This window comes from Chiroxiphia lanceolata, chromosome 5 (genome assembly GCF_009829145.1).
Source record: "Chiroxiphia lanceolata isolate bChiLan1 chromosome 5, bChiLan1.pri, whole genome shotgun sequence".
Lineage (NCBI taxonomy): Eukaryota > Metazoa > Chordata > Aves > Passeriformes > Pipridae > Chiroxiphia > Chiroxiphia lanceolata.
Genome location: NC_045641.1, coordinates 21,743,244 through 21,758,073, shown reverse-complemented (window position 1 = coordinate 21,758,073; position 14,830 = coordinate 21,743,244). Strand labels below are relative to the sequence as shown.

Below are 14,830 nucleotides of genomic sequence, written 5' to 3'. Positions count from 1 at the left end.
ACAGTCACTAAATGAGCATTCCATGAAATAAAATACTTTGGCTCAAGGATCTCTCAGTCAAAATGACTATACATAGGATGACTGGCTTTTGTTTTTTCCTAGCTTCCAATTTACATGAGGAGGAAAGAGTGGCAGAGATGAATGGACCACAACCCCCATTCTCTGTCCCCTGTGTTTCTCAGGGGAAGGAGGTAGAGTAGTTGGGAGTGGAGCTAAGCCCAGAAGATGGGAGAGGTGGGGGAAAGGTGGTTTTAGATTTTTTCTTATTTCTCATTATCCTATCCTGATTTGATCAACAATAAGTTAAACTAGTTTGTTTGAGTCTCTTTCGCCCATAGTTGTAATTGGTGAGTGATCTCCCTGTCTCATCCCACAAAATTTAGTTGTATTTTCTCTCCCCTGTCCTCCTGAGGCTTTGGTGGGCACCAGGCTTACAGCCAGTGTCAACCTAGGACAGCACAAAGCTGGGAGCTACAACACCAGACAGGTTTCAATTTGTACTTGAGCTGAAGGAGAGGTCACAGCCTGCTACAGAGGGGCAGATGCTGTTCTGTCTCTGTTGATTGCTTTAACTAGTGAGGTATTAGGAGTTACAATTTCTGTGAAATGTCGCTGAGGCTAAAAATGATGCCTTTATCTGTATGTTTTCAAACATGAATCAGGAGAGCATTGTCATTAGCTTACTAGGATTCCAAGCCTCTGGTGAAAAGAGCAACTAGAAGATTTACACAGCTTTTCAGTTCAAAGTATTTACTTCACACTTTATTCCAGCAGGCTGAGAAGCTGATCTATTCCACCTAGAAAAAATCAACATCAAAGTTAATCAGCAATATTGATCTTCATCCAGCAACAGTATAATGAGCTAGGGAGATATACAACATAACAGATTAACACTTTTTTTTTTTTTTCCTATTTCTCTCTGTTACGGTATTTGAGTAATTAAATAGACTTTTCTGTTTGTTTTTTTTTCTTCCCCATAAAGATATCTAACAACACAGAGCATTTTGTTATAATTCAAACATCACTGTTAAAACAAAGCAAAGAAACCAACTGAGGTTCAGTAACTCATCTCTCTGATGACTACCCTCAATTCTGTAGTTCCTATCCCTTCATTTAAAAACAGCCTTTGCCACTTATTTCAATGGGACAAATATTCCACATGTGCCTTCAAAATTACAAAGGAGAATTTCTAAAAAGAAGCCATATGTAGGATGATGTAGTGGGACCTGCCCATATTATTTACTTACTGTACACTCCTACAATTTATTTATGTAACAAATATTCAGGTACAAAACAAATGTGGGGGTTTTTTTCCCAGATATTAAACTTCTGTAGATATAAAACTAAGGCCATGTGTTTTAACTGGTAACTGTTGAGGCTCACAGATTCTTGTTCTCTGGAATTAAAAAACTAAGACATGAGTACGCAGCTCTAAGAGCCATAGAAGTAAATTTTCAAAAATCAACTGATAGGCACTGGCTTCCCAAATCTACATGAAGATATTGTTAGTGCTGTTCTTGGGGTTCACAACTCTCCTGAAGAGTAAAAAAGTGAAATTAAGTCTGTCAAGTATCTTTCTTGTTCTCAAAAGACTGACTTTAACACTGACAAGAATCATTCCAATCTGAGTCTGCTGCACAAAAGCCTGTAAGTGGTGTAAACAGAGCTATTCATAAGGATGGGTAGTTAAAAAAACCAAACAATACCAACAGAGACTGCAAGAACAGTAGACAGCATCATGGACACTCCTAAAAGAGGAAGGACACACAGCACATGCACACAGTGAAGAAGGAAGACTGTGAATTACAAATATCTTTTGCCTTCCAGTAATTAAAGTGATAAAATATAGAGAGGGAGCAACCAAATAGCTTAATGATTTTAACAAACAAAGAATTGTATGAAAGGATGTACACTGTATGAGAAACCAGAAAGGATATACAGACTGTATAGTGTATATAGGATGTAACCTCCCAGTCAACAGCCCAAATGACAATATGATATATCTCACTTGCTTAAGTGAAACATAACACTGAGGATGGCTATGGGTTTAACTCTTATGCGCTGCTCTGCCTGTCCCTGACATTCTACCTACAAATTTTCTAGACCTTAAATTTCAGACAGTGGAACAATCTACCTCAATACAATAACTGTCTGTATTGCTTACAGAATAGTAGCATGTATTTCAAAAGCAGAAAACTCAAACCACAGTACATCAGAAAACAATTGCTAAGTAGAAATGGCTTTGAACAAGGATTAACCTTCAACAGAAAGAAGCAGTCATTTTATTTTTATTTTTTTTCTGGAATGAGGACATTATTCCATCAAAATATTGCAGTCAAAGAATCCCTCTTTCTCTAGGTCCAGGAGCAAGAGAAAAATTCCTATATTTCTGACTCCATCCTTCTCATTTGCAGCTTGAGAGTACACACACCCACAGACTTGAATTAGGCACTTAGGTATTGTTTGGGTTGCACGCACAGAAACTTGAAAAGCTTTCAGGTTCACAATCTTTTCATCAGTTCCCACAGAAAGAAAAAAAAAAAAACCACCAGCATTTCCTTTTAGGTCCAGCACAGCCCAGATACATGCTCTGAGAGCCTGGTAACTTCAGTGCTTAAAACTCAAGCATAAACACAAAGATCTATGCACTTATAGAATCAGACAATGGCTTTTAAAGACTGCAATTTTCGAGCCTTGCACTGCAAAACAGAATGGTAGGAAGAACTTGACCATTTAAGTCTTTATGTGTAAGCCTTCTTTTTCCTCTAGGCTTTTTTAACTTTCACTTTAATTAAAAAAAATCTTAAATTATGTTTGGAAAAACATCAGAATCTAAACTCTCAAAATTTGTTATACCACCCTTCAGTGCACACTAAAAATCATTAATAAACCAAAAGCTACAGTTGCAAGTGAAGTTAACACCACACAGCCACAAACACTACAGAACTGTTGACATCAACACCAGTGCAGCATAACTGAAAGACAGGAACAAAAGAAAACTAAGCTACATGGAAAAAGCTAATATGTTCTTATCATCAAGACGATTCATCACTGTTTCACTCCTTCCTCCATGATTCTCTATGCAACATGAAATAGCCAAATTTTGTATGGCAATTAACATAGTAAAGCAGTACAAAGTTTCTAAAACAATTCAGTACAAAAACCTGTAGGTAGTAAGCTCAGTATACAAAGACATTGTCATAAAAGGACAATGTTAAACTAAAGGTACCAACATGCCTTATAATTGTCTAAAGCAAACAGAACATTCTAGCAGTGAAAAACACTTTATTAGCCATGACAGATGGATCAAGCTGACCTCCTGTCAGAACCAGGAATCGTTCCAAGTACATTCTGAATAGAGAAGCTGCAGAATTTTTTTGAGCAAGGAGAATCACTACGATTCAGTGAAGATTAACTGAACTAACAGATTATAACAAATAGGAAGAGAAGTCATTTCACTAGTTATGGAATGATGTCCCATCATAGATTTCATATATTTGAAGACATATGTCTTCCAAGTCCAGTTCTTTAAAACACTGTAATTCTGCTGTTTTCTTCAGTAAAATTCATCAAGACACACTTAAAAGAAAAAAAAAAGAGTCCCTATTAGCATCCTAAATTATAAATAAGATGCAAGATAAGCTTTACCACTTTTAGTTCATACTGCAAAAAATCAAATATAAATATCATAGACAACACAATTCCACTGTAAAAAACTGCAAGCACTTAATGCTGCAAAAAACAAAACTGAAAAATAAGCATATTAATATTCTCTACCTTGACTCCAGAATTAATCTATTTGAGGAAGAAGTCAACGTTAGTTCTGTTCTTCTCTTATGGTATATCATCATAATACATCAATCTAATCCACAGAATAGCAAGTAATTAACATCTCTCTGCCTGGATTACTCAGATCCACCTAGCATTTAAGCCTTTGTTGGAGACAAAGATATACACCACTGAGTCCTGACTCTAGTTCTCACTACAAGAAACAGACTGTTCCTCTGTAGTCTCCTCTAGAGCACTACTTTTACTCAAGAACTAATGAGAAATTAGCTTTGGAGCACAAAAGCAAAGAAAACACAAGAAGTGAGAGGTAAATTGAAAAGTTTAGGCCCCTCTCTGCAAATAAGAAATACTTCAGTTATACACAAAAATGACATAAAGAGGATTAATGCCTTTTTGGGAAAAGGACACTGTAGTAGTCAAAGGCATGAGGAGATTCCTCATCTGTCAAAGCACATGCTACTTGTAGAGGACACATAAACTCATTTTCCAAATTTAAGAATAAACCACATGATTGTGTGGACTTCTGGAGGAAACCTCACCACAGTTTTGTGAAGAATGAAGGAACAGCCACGAGCATCAGCATCTCATTGATGCAGTCAGTCACAATGGTCGATATCTGAAGCCCCTGTAAATACAAATACAAGTCAGTGCAATACCCAAACTAACTGTACAAAAGTCAAAAAAATTACAATGTAGGTAATGTGTCATTTTAAAAGCACACACGTGTGGACAGTCATACACTCTTACTATAGTTTATGCAAAATTTTCCCATAAAAATGAATATTTACACCTTGAACAGAGTTGACAACACAGAACTACCTTAAACTCAACCTGCAGTCAACAAAAGAAATCTTTTGTCAGACAGCAGTCTTAGTGAAATCAAGAGGGCCCTAAATGAACAAAATGTGCAACCTGAATTTCCGTAAGAGTCTCATCTTGTAACTTATGATTTCCTTGAGAATTATCATGAGGAGAAAATAAGAACTGTCAGCTAACTAAAATCGGAGAAACCAAGTTAGCAGTATGACATCTGATTTCCTTAGCTGCAAGGCTTCAGCTTGCTCTTGCTGCAAAACCCCAGGCACTTATTCGGGAAATAAGTCCTAGCCTATTCTTACTATTCATAACACAGCTGGCACTAGAGTACTTTCACTAGAGTACAACTAGAATTCTCCAAAAAAAAAAACACCCAAAAAACAAATCACCAAAACAAACAAATAAACCAAAAAACCAACCCACAACCCCCAAACCAAAGCAAACAGACCAAAAAAAAATCAAACCAAAATCGTCTTTAGTTCAGATTAAAATTTACTAATCCGACATTATGCAAAAGAGGTCATAATCAAACGTTACCTGAGGAAAGTGGATTCTTACACAGTCATTATCTCAACAGTATTTCAAGCTCTAGAAAGCAGTAACCCACTGGAAAATAGAGAGACCTCGGGCCGCCTGGACTACACTGCGGATCCTCTCGGGATATGAGCTAACTGCTTCAGAGAGTCAAACGGTCAGCTGCAAGAAGCCGAGATCTTTAAAACCAAGACCTCAGACGTATTAGCACAGACGTATTAACAACAGAAACTCCTTTTCAGTGCACTCGGTGCCCGAGAAGAAACTCCCAGCCCGCAGCGATCCGTCCCTCCGGCCCGCCCGAGCGCCCGGCCCGGCCCACGCGCCACTTCCGCCCGCCCGCACGCAGCCCGCAAACCGCGCGTGCTCGGGCGGCGCGCGCATGCGCGCAGGCGGCATCTGTCTCCCTCCCCCTCCGCCCCGCGCGCCCACGCACGCGCACCAGGGACCGTGACAGGGGCAGGGACGGGGCAGGAACGGGAATAGGGACAGGGACAGGGACTGGGGCAGGAACGGGAATAGGGACAGGGACTGGGGCAAGAACGGGGCCAAGGACAGGAACAGGTAGAGGGGCGGGGAGAGGGACAGGAGCGGGAGCGGGAAAGGCGGGGGTATAACTGGGCTGTCGCTGAGCCCCTGGCGGGGAGCGCGGGCCGTCCCGGCGGTGCAGAGCCGCTGGCAGGATCGGTGCCGGCCCCGCGGGTGGCTCCTCACGGCTTTTCCCCTGCTCTCCTCGAGCTGCCGACGAGCTGGTGAAGGCCCCGGAAGCCTCCGTGGAACGGGGTGCTCGGTGCCGGCAGGGACCGGACCCATACGGAGTGTGCCGCGGACCGGGGGATGCCGAGGCCGGGTTCGGGCGCAATTAAGAGCTGTCACGTGCAGAATGTTAAAAAAGAGGGGGAAAAAACACCCTGCTGCTTGCTGGCGTCTGCTGTTTAAAGGGTGGGAGGCATCAGACCAGGCTTTGGAAACTAGTATTCGTCATTGACAGCGGCACGGGGACCCTGAGGCTTGCTGATGTTTGGATGCTGCAAGTTGAGACATGCCAAGATCCCATTTGCAGTGCTTGCCAATTCAAAGTTAGAGCATTTGTGGCTCAGCATCGCAACAGCTAGACTTCCTTTAGAGACTTCGACTCTCTCTAGTACTTCAGAGATACGTCTAATACCAGTCTGTGCTCACTCTCTCATCTCTGCAGTCCTGGATATCTGGGACAGCTCTCCTTTTCTTGTTTCTTATCTGTTAGTGACTTTAAAAAAGTCCCACTGGAAATAATTTTCTTCTTTCTCTACCTTTGTTTTCTTCAGAACCCTTTCTCTGTTTTGGAACTGTTTTAGTTATGTCTCTGGAGTGTTTTACAGTTACACTTGGAATTCAAATTCAATTAAAAAAATGGAACTTGGATCCATCCATGTTCAGGAAGCCTCTGGAGGGGTATCTATGTTTGATACTCATTTTTACTTTTGACTTTTGACTTTTACTTTTCTGGAACAGGCTTCTTTTCTTTGATCATCACTGTTCTCAATAAATTCTAATCCTGTACCTTCCATTGGGTATTAATGTAGCATGCTTGATTATAAGCAAAAATACTATTAAGACCTTGTTATACAGGCATGATAAAAATAGCCCACAGTTAGAGCTCAGATGAAGCTGGGATTTGAAGCACACCTGGTTACGTGGAGGAGTAATGATTTGGACATCTGAAGAGCCAGCTGCAGCAGAAAATATAGGCTGAGAAGTTTGGCATCACTTGCCCACGTCCTTTGTTTCCATCAAAAGGTTTTGAGAAATCAACCTTATTTTTAGCCTGTTAAGTTCTGCCAAGCGAGCATTTCTGGTGGAATGTTGTCTGTCCTCTCTTACAATGTCTATTTTTAAATTTATATTTTAAAAACAACAGTTTTGATCATAAAAATTTATCAGCAAAAAAAGTTGAAAAAGTGGTGAAGGATGCATTCAGAAATTAAACATTTTTAGAGCCTCTTGTCATTAGGTAAAAAACTTGGATAATTTGAAAGAGTGCAAGGTGATGGAATTATGCTTTAACCCACTGATACATTTCTCTTTTTTCTTTTGTTTCTTGGTTTCATATCTGTAAAAGAACTGTTTAGCAATTAAAATTATGGTGAAGTGAAATCATGGAAAGCTTATACATTATAGGTGAATTAAATTAAAATAATTTGGAAACGTCAAGTAGCACTCCAGAGTAATTTAAATGGTTACTTGATCTTCTCATCTTACTTCTCTCATCTTTTGTTGCTTTTGTTTCCAGTTACTTTTCCTAAATTTACTATTAAATTATTTTATAAAGTAATACTAAACCTAGAGGAATTGGAATTTTTTTATGTCCTGTCCTATATATAATCAAAAGAGAAAAATTAAGAAGAAGATGTAGAAAAGCAGAATTTTGATGAAAGAAGATCACAGTTTTATGTGTCAACAAAACAGTAATTGAGTCTGTCAGAAATTTTGCCTGAAAGCTGTTTTTCTTTAATTTTTAATTAAAGAAATGTTTTATAATGGTAGTCATCTTCTTCAGTTACTCATTTTTCTTCAAGAAAATTTCCAGGTTTTGCTGGGAGAATATTACAGTCAATATGAGGAATTAGATTAATTACTTTATATCAGGAGGTGATTTTTAATGTTCCAGTAAGTGTGTGCTGTATATTTTCATAGTACTTTCAGTAATCTTGAAATGTGCTGCAATTTATACATATCATAGTAGAAAATAGTACCTCTGCAGAGAAAACAAAAAAAAAATCCCCAAAATCAGAATTCTGATCTTAACATTGATTTGTTTTGTGGCTTTCCATAAATCATGTTTAAAGCTTACATTACAAAATGAAAGTCTGTAAATAAATAACATGACAGCCTTATTTCTTGAACTTCTGTTTTGTAGTGGGAACTTGTAAGGAGGTCCACATGTAACAGTTACCCACACTCATAAGCAGTTTAGGAATTCTCGAAAGCCCCAAATATAACAGAAATTTGGATCCCATGGAGAATGGTAACAAATTTCCAATCACTCAAGCAAGACCAAAACTTCCCCCAGTGCAACAAAAATATATGTAACATAACACATTGAATCAAAGCTTTCAGAAATAGAAGCCTTGTAAATTAAATCAATACCTAGGCACAGGAGCTTGTGAAAACTGTACTCTTAATGAGGCAGGAAACGATAGGGGTTTTGGAAACTAGTCTCAAGCCCATGTTTTTTTTTAAAAAAAAAAGTACTGGGCAAGATTTTCAAGTATGTTTTGAAAAGCACACATTGTAGGAACAGTCAAGTCCTTCAGCAATATTGAAAATTCTGTCTATTCAACCTTATTTTCCTCTGATATCTTACTGAATAGTAGCAAAGGAATTGTCCTATAGGATTCATTAGCAGCTGCCTTTGTATAATATTTTCCAAGTCCAGCATGAGACGTTTCACAGGCTGCTGATACAATGTGAAATGTGAAGTATATACTCAGATTCTACATAATGCAGCTCCCAAAAGGATCAACTTTCGTTTCATTTGAGAGCTGTTGTAAGACTATTTCCAAATACCTCCACAGCTAAAGGTAGCTGTTTTCTACTCCTTTAACTTTGCTTTGGTTGATAGCACTTGATTTTTTAGTAAATTTTATGCATACAAGCCAAATTCAGGCAGAGATCCTTTGCAGTACATCTGAAATTATGAGTTGATAGGCTGATAGAAGTCAAAAATCCTGATTTATTAAAATTACTGACAATATTACAGTATAAATGTTTAACACTTTCTAGATGATTTCCAGGAATGCATTTTGACTTATTCCATCTTTATAAGCATAGTTCACATGCAATGACTCAATAAGAAATCATATGATTCTAGCATGCTTCTCCCTACAAAGTACTCTGCTTAAAGGATTTTCCTTGTGTAAAGGACAGTTGGATCCCTAAGTTTTTATTGTAACTGCTGGCAAACCTGAAATACAGAGGCTAGAATTGGAGTACTTTGAAATAAATACATATGAAGGACTAAAGTAAGTATTTGTTATTTGTTTTATATTAGTGTTCTATGTGATTGAAACTCACTTACATGGACATAGCTTATGTGGATGTAAAAATAATTGGAGCATATATTTAATAAGTATTTAATGGGTATGTTATGATAGGGAGCAAAATTTGCAGAGGAGGATAAATCTTTTATTAGACAAAATTGTATAGATTATAGATTGTACAAGTTATATGATAGCAGTGGAACACTTTCACAGATTATTGCTGATATTTCAGTAGCTCAATCACAGAGCAGGTTCATGACTGGCTCCCTGATCAGAAGAAGCCACCTTTAAATAACTCACTAATGAGGTAGTGGGTGAAGAAAGACTCATTTTGTGCAGGAGACAATTTTCTCCTATATGTAGGGGATAAGAAAAAGAAGTGGGAGAGGATCCAGGGAAAAGCAAGAAACTGAATGCAGGTAAGGGAATGAAGAAAGTCTCTACCATTGTGATTCTGGAGACATCTCTGCTTGTTCCACTTCTGTGGTTCAGCAACTCTCAAATACATGTTAAGATCTCCAGGTTTTCCTGTAAAAGAAGGTGATATATGATACAAGGAGTTTCTCATAAAGAATTTGTTCTTGTGCCTACTGGCCACTTCAAAACTTACTGGGGTTTTGAGCATTATTAAGATAGATATTAGTAGAATATATGGACTTATTGCAGTTAGTGTAAATTTTGGAAGCTGACCCAAAGCTGTTTGAAGTCAGTGTTAGTGTTTCCATTGGTTTCAGGAGTTTCATATTTATTGAATCATCACAGATACTGCAGATTAGATTTTTGTTTGCAGCTATTAAATATGCTTCTTTGTTTAGAATGGCACGTTTTTCTTTTCAAAATGTAATACGCTCATTAAGTATGTTTGCTATGTGGTTGTGTTCTTAGCTAATATTCTCAGCAATAGGATTTTATCTTCTAATGAGGCAGCTACCCAAAAGTCATCTGTAGAACTGAATAATGATGGAAATTTATTATCTCTTTGCATAGTAGTTTTTTCTGTATTGTAAGTGAAATACTAAGTGAAATAGCTTTAAGAATGTTGAAATACTGTTCTTTATTCTATAGCCTCAGCTACCTGACTATCTATAGAACTTTGTGATTCCTTCACTGATGCTTATAAGCTTACACTGGCTAAGAAGGCTACTGCAAAAAATAAATCTGATTTATTTAATTTCCCAAAGTGTTGATGTGTTAGTGTGACTCATATCCTGGGAGCATGATAATGAAAAGAAACCTCTACACATCAGAAGCATGGGATCTTTTCTTTTGTTGCAAACACAGGAATAAAATCAGGAATGTATTAAGATATTTCTGTGAGAAAAGTACAATGTTCATAACTACTAGGTAATTAGAAATAAAGTGAGATGTTTAATCTTTTAAGTGCTTGTACTTAATGTCGGAGCATTTGTTTGTATATCTATTAATTTTGTGTGAATTTTGGTTAAGTGTGCTTCAGTTGTAGGCAACAGTGGAGAGGAATCCAGGCATATATTTTCAAGAAAGTCATTAAAAGAACTTATTAAAGGGTGCGATTGTGTAAGCACAGATAAACGGAATTATTTCTGTAAGAGTGTGTTATTTGTAAAATAGTAAAGTGTTTCTTGTTCTGTTATTTTCATTAAATAAAGTAATTACTTTTTTATGATATATACTAAACCCTGAGATTTTTTTCTGTAGGAAATAGAATTCTTTAAACAGAATTCTTCAAGAACCAGTTTATTTGGAAAATTCAAGTTCTTCCATTTCAGGGATGAAAGTCTAACTGTGGTTATTATCGCAGACATCACCGTCCTCCCTGTGGAAATTGGTAGATGCCATCATGGCATCATTTAGTGGAATGAAAGTCCAATGTCCAAAGTACATTTAGTGTTTGACAATGTAAGGGTGACCAAAAACCCCATCTTCACCCCACTAAGTTTGCAGTCAAAATACACTGAGACAATTAGAACTGAAATTACTTTATAATGTAGTGAGATACTTACTTTCAAACCCAAAAAATACATCAAGAAACAGAAAGATGACTTGGGAAGGATGTTACTGGGAAGCCTATTCCTATTAAGTGATTTAGCTTTCATTAGTGTGATGATGGTACCAGTTTTCTAGAAATCATTGCCTTCTCCAGCCTGGAGAAAACTGTTCTACATAAAATTAATTATAATTTATTAAAATATGGACTTTTGGGGATATATAAATTACCCCAAAAGCACAAAGAGCATTTGTTCTCTTTCCTGAAAAATCTTTAGCTCTTAGGGCTCAATTATGATAATTCTGTCTTCATTGACTATAGTCGGATTATTCAAATTTTTTCTGCTTTTTCACATTTAATACTCTATTCCATTTTGCACTGATGTATTTTTTAATTATATATTCTGGCTTTCAGTAAGATAAAAGGAAAATTAAGTTAAAATCAAAATTAAATAAAGAGGGGAAAGACCTGTGGCTTAAACAGAATGACTTTATCTAGGCACACCAGTCATGTTCACCTCCTGTCCTGAAACTGAATGTTTTCTAAGAGATCCTTAATTCAGGTTTTAATTCAAAGGGCCTTAAGTGCTTTTCAGTACCCTGAAGATAAAGTATTGGGTATCCAGTGCTCTTAACCTTTTTAGCTTCAGAGTTCTATGAAAAACTGAACAGAAGTTGCTCTACTGTGAATAACAGACCACCTTATTTAAAAACATTTATAACTTTGAAGAGGTTTGTCATCAGTTTTTCCAACATTTTCCTCTATTTTCTTGGGCTAGATGATTGCTTCTCCATTACAAAGAAACAGAAACAGCATTTTCCAAAACATAGTAAACATAACATTTTTTTTACATTTGGAATCAGCCAAAATAATCAAACTGAGGCAAAATATACCATGTTTTTTGACCATGACTAACATGGAAAAGTGTCCCTCAGCAACTGAGCAAGGAGGAAGCACAGGAAAAACTTCTGACCTCTGTGATAGTATCTAACAGTTTAGTGATGATTCTGCACTCATCTTTTCTTCTAGTTTTTGCTTATGTCATGGTTTAGGATGGTACTTCCCACTTCAGTGCCCCCTCCAAAACTCTCCAAACCACATGCCACTCTCTGTCTCTCCCCCTGTGGTAGTGTGCAGAGGAGAATTCAAGGCACAAGAGGCGAAGATCATGGGTTGAGGTAAGAACAATTTACTGGAAAGAGCAATGAAATAAGGAAACGAATGGTAACAGCAACAATACTAATGACAGAGGGTACAAGAAAAGAACTATTCATATGGAAAAGAACCCCTGATAATAGATAGCTGTGGACCGCTCCCTCCACTATGTTTTCTCTACCAGGAGGAATCCCTTCTCCTCACTCCTGGCAATGACATGAGGTGTTGTACAATAACCTTTGTGTCCAGGCCATGCCCCCTCCTGGCTACTACAAAAATTATCCCTGTCCTGACTGGAACCAGGACATCATAACTCAAGAGTGCTCGTGATTTCATCTGTTGCAGGCCACATTTTTTTGAGTGCAGTTGTGTTGTGCTTGATGTTTTACATTCTTGTAGACTTCAATGGGAGTTAAAGCCATGTGGAATTTTGCAGAAATAAGGATTTTTCAGCTGTGTCAAGACCTTATTTAACAGACTGATGAGTTCTTGAGAGATACTACATGAGCTCAATTTCACAGAAGTGTTAGGGCAGATATTCAGGCCCTGCAGAATTATGAGAATATGCTGGTGTGTTCTTACAACTTTGGCAGTGGTCTTGTTGCCATGGTCTCTAAAATATAGCACACCTCCCGTATGATAATACTGTCTTAAAAGTTGAAAAAAAACATAGGTCAGTTGGAGGGGTTGTGAAGGATGTCAGTGCGAATGATGAAAGGCTTAAGAAACATGGCCACCAAAGATGGATGAGGTTATTCTAATGTGGAGTCATGTGTGTATAAACAGTAGAAACAAAGAAGAAATAATTTCTTTTCTATGTGTCCATAGCAGAAGTAATAAGCTTAAATTCTGAAATGAATGATTCTTATTTGACAATGGGACAGACTTTCTGGCACAAAAAAAAAAAGTTGAGATGTGGAATAATTTTTCTGAAATCTGCATTACTGAATGGATTTTTTTGGACCAGGTTAATAAAATGTTTAGTTTAGCTAGCTAATTTGTCTCAGAGTAAATGGATGGATGGATAAGATATCTTCTGAAGGTCATTTCAGCTCTGTTTTCTATAGTTCTTTAAGATTTGGCTTGAAATCCTTACTTACTTTAAATTTATTCATTTCTTAAAGCTGTATTATTCTCAGTTAGACAGCATTGTTCTCAACTGTTTATGTGAACTCAAAGTAATCACCAGTCTAGGATGAAAATCTATTTATGCACAGACTGTGAAATAAATATTTACAATTTGTTGCTTTTTTGTGACTCAGTATATATTCATTGGATGTGGTTAATTTGAGCTTAAAAGCTATAATTTAGTTTTATTTTAAACAATCTTACTTGATTGTTTATTGTTGCATTTTCATGCTGCATTCATTCTTTGTTCCTTTTTGTATATTGACAATACTGTTCAGTTTTGTGGTTTGTGTGTTTTAATGTTATTGGTTTGATTGTCACCTTTTAGATAACATAAAAATCTAAGAAGTGCTAATGATTTCAAAAATTTTAAAATTTATTTGATAATTTGATTAGTAGCAAAAAGGAATAAATGTTGTAAACAGTGTTTTCTGATATATCATAATTACAATTGCATTCAACTGAATTGACTAAAACTAGGTGCTCAACCAAGCATCTAATTATTTTGAAAAATTGCACTTGGATGCTGCATTTGCACTGAATAAAGACAAATTCCTGATACTGATTTCTGCATGTTTAAGAAAGCAATCAAGTGTGAAGGAGCATAATAGCACACCAAATTTGGAGCTCGCAGCTTTTGCTAATAGAAATAGGCTTTTCTTAAGTGAGATGGTCAATTTATTTGCATATGTTTATTAATGTTATTATTTGTAATGGTAGAGAGAAGGTCCAAGTTGATATTTTTAAAGAAAGCAGGACATTTTTCCAAGAAGACACATTAGGAAGAGTCATGTAGATCACATTTGTCTCAACCTTGGTGAATATGAGTATTTCTTTGCTAGTTTCATGTGAATCTTTTGTGTGATTCTGCTCACAGAACATTGCAATTGATCAAACACTACATATCTGAATGTGTGTTCTCAAATGTGAAGCTGTCTCTGAAGCATCTACAACAGTGAGGATAGCAGTTTTAGCTTCTCTGTGGTTTAGACAGGTGAATTTTTCTAAACAAGGTTCATTTCTTTTTAAGAATAGGGACTACTGATGAGGTCAGCAACACTATGGAAAAGATAGTTACCAAAAAAGTCGGTGGGGGGTTGACTCTGAGTTGTAGCCAAGCACCCACCCAGCTGCCTCTCACTCTCCTCACCCTCACCATGACAGAGGAACCAACAGAACAGAAGCAAGATAGCTCATGTGCCGAGATAAAGACAAGGAGGTCACTTACCAATTGCTGTGGCAGGCAGCACAGACTCAAAATGGGGAAATTATTTATTGTAAATTAATATAAATATGTAATTACTCTTTCAGGTATTAAGAAACAAAAAGCAAATCAAGGAAAAAACATTAAACATTTAGAGAAAACAAACACTCCTTTTCCCAAGCTTGATTTCACATCAGACACCTCACTTCCCACCTT

The 14,830-nt window shown here is 37.1% G+C and overlaps 1 protein-coding gene across 1 annotated transcript in view; it reads right to left on the bottom strand.

The window, feature by feature from the left end:
* Positions 1 to 5,473, bottom strand: part of POT1 (protection of telomeres 1) — a 65,748-nt gene extending 60,275 nt beyond the window's left edge. Inside the window, 3 exon segments of the mRNA XM_032688152.1 lie at positions 685 to 797; positions 4,329 to 4,414; positions 5,143 to 5,473. The gene's annotated coding sequence lies outside the window, so the exon portion shown is untranslated.
* Positions 5,474 to 14,830: the final 9,357 nt, after the last annotated feature.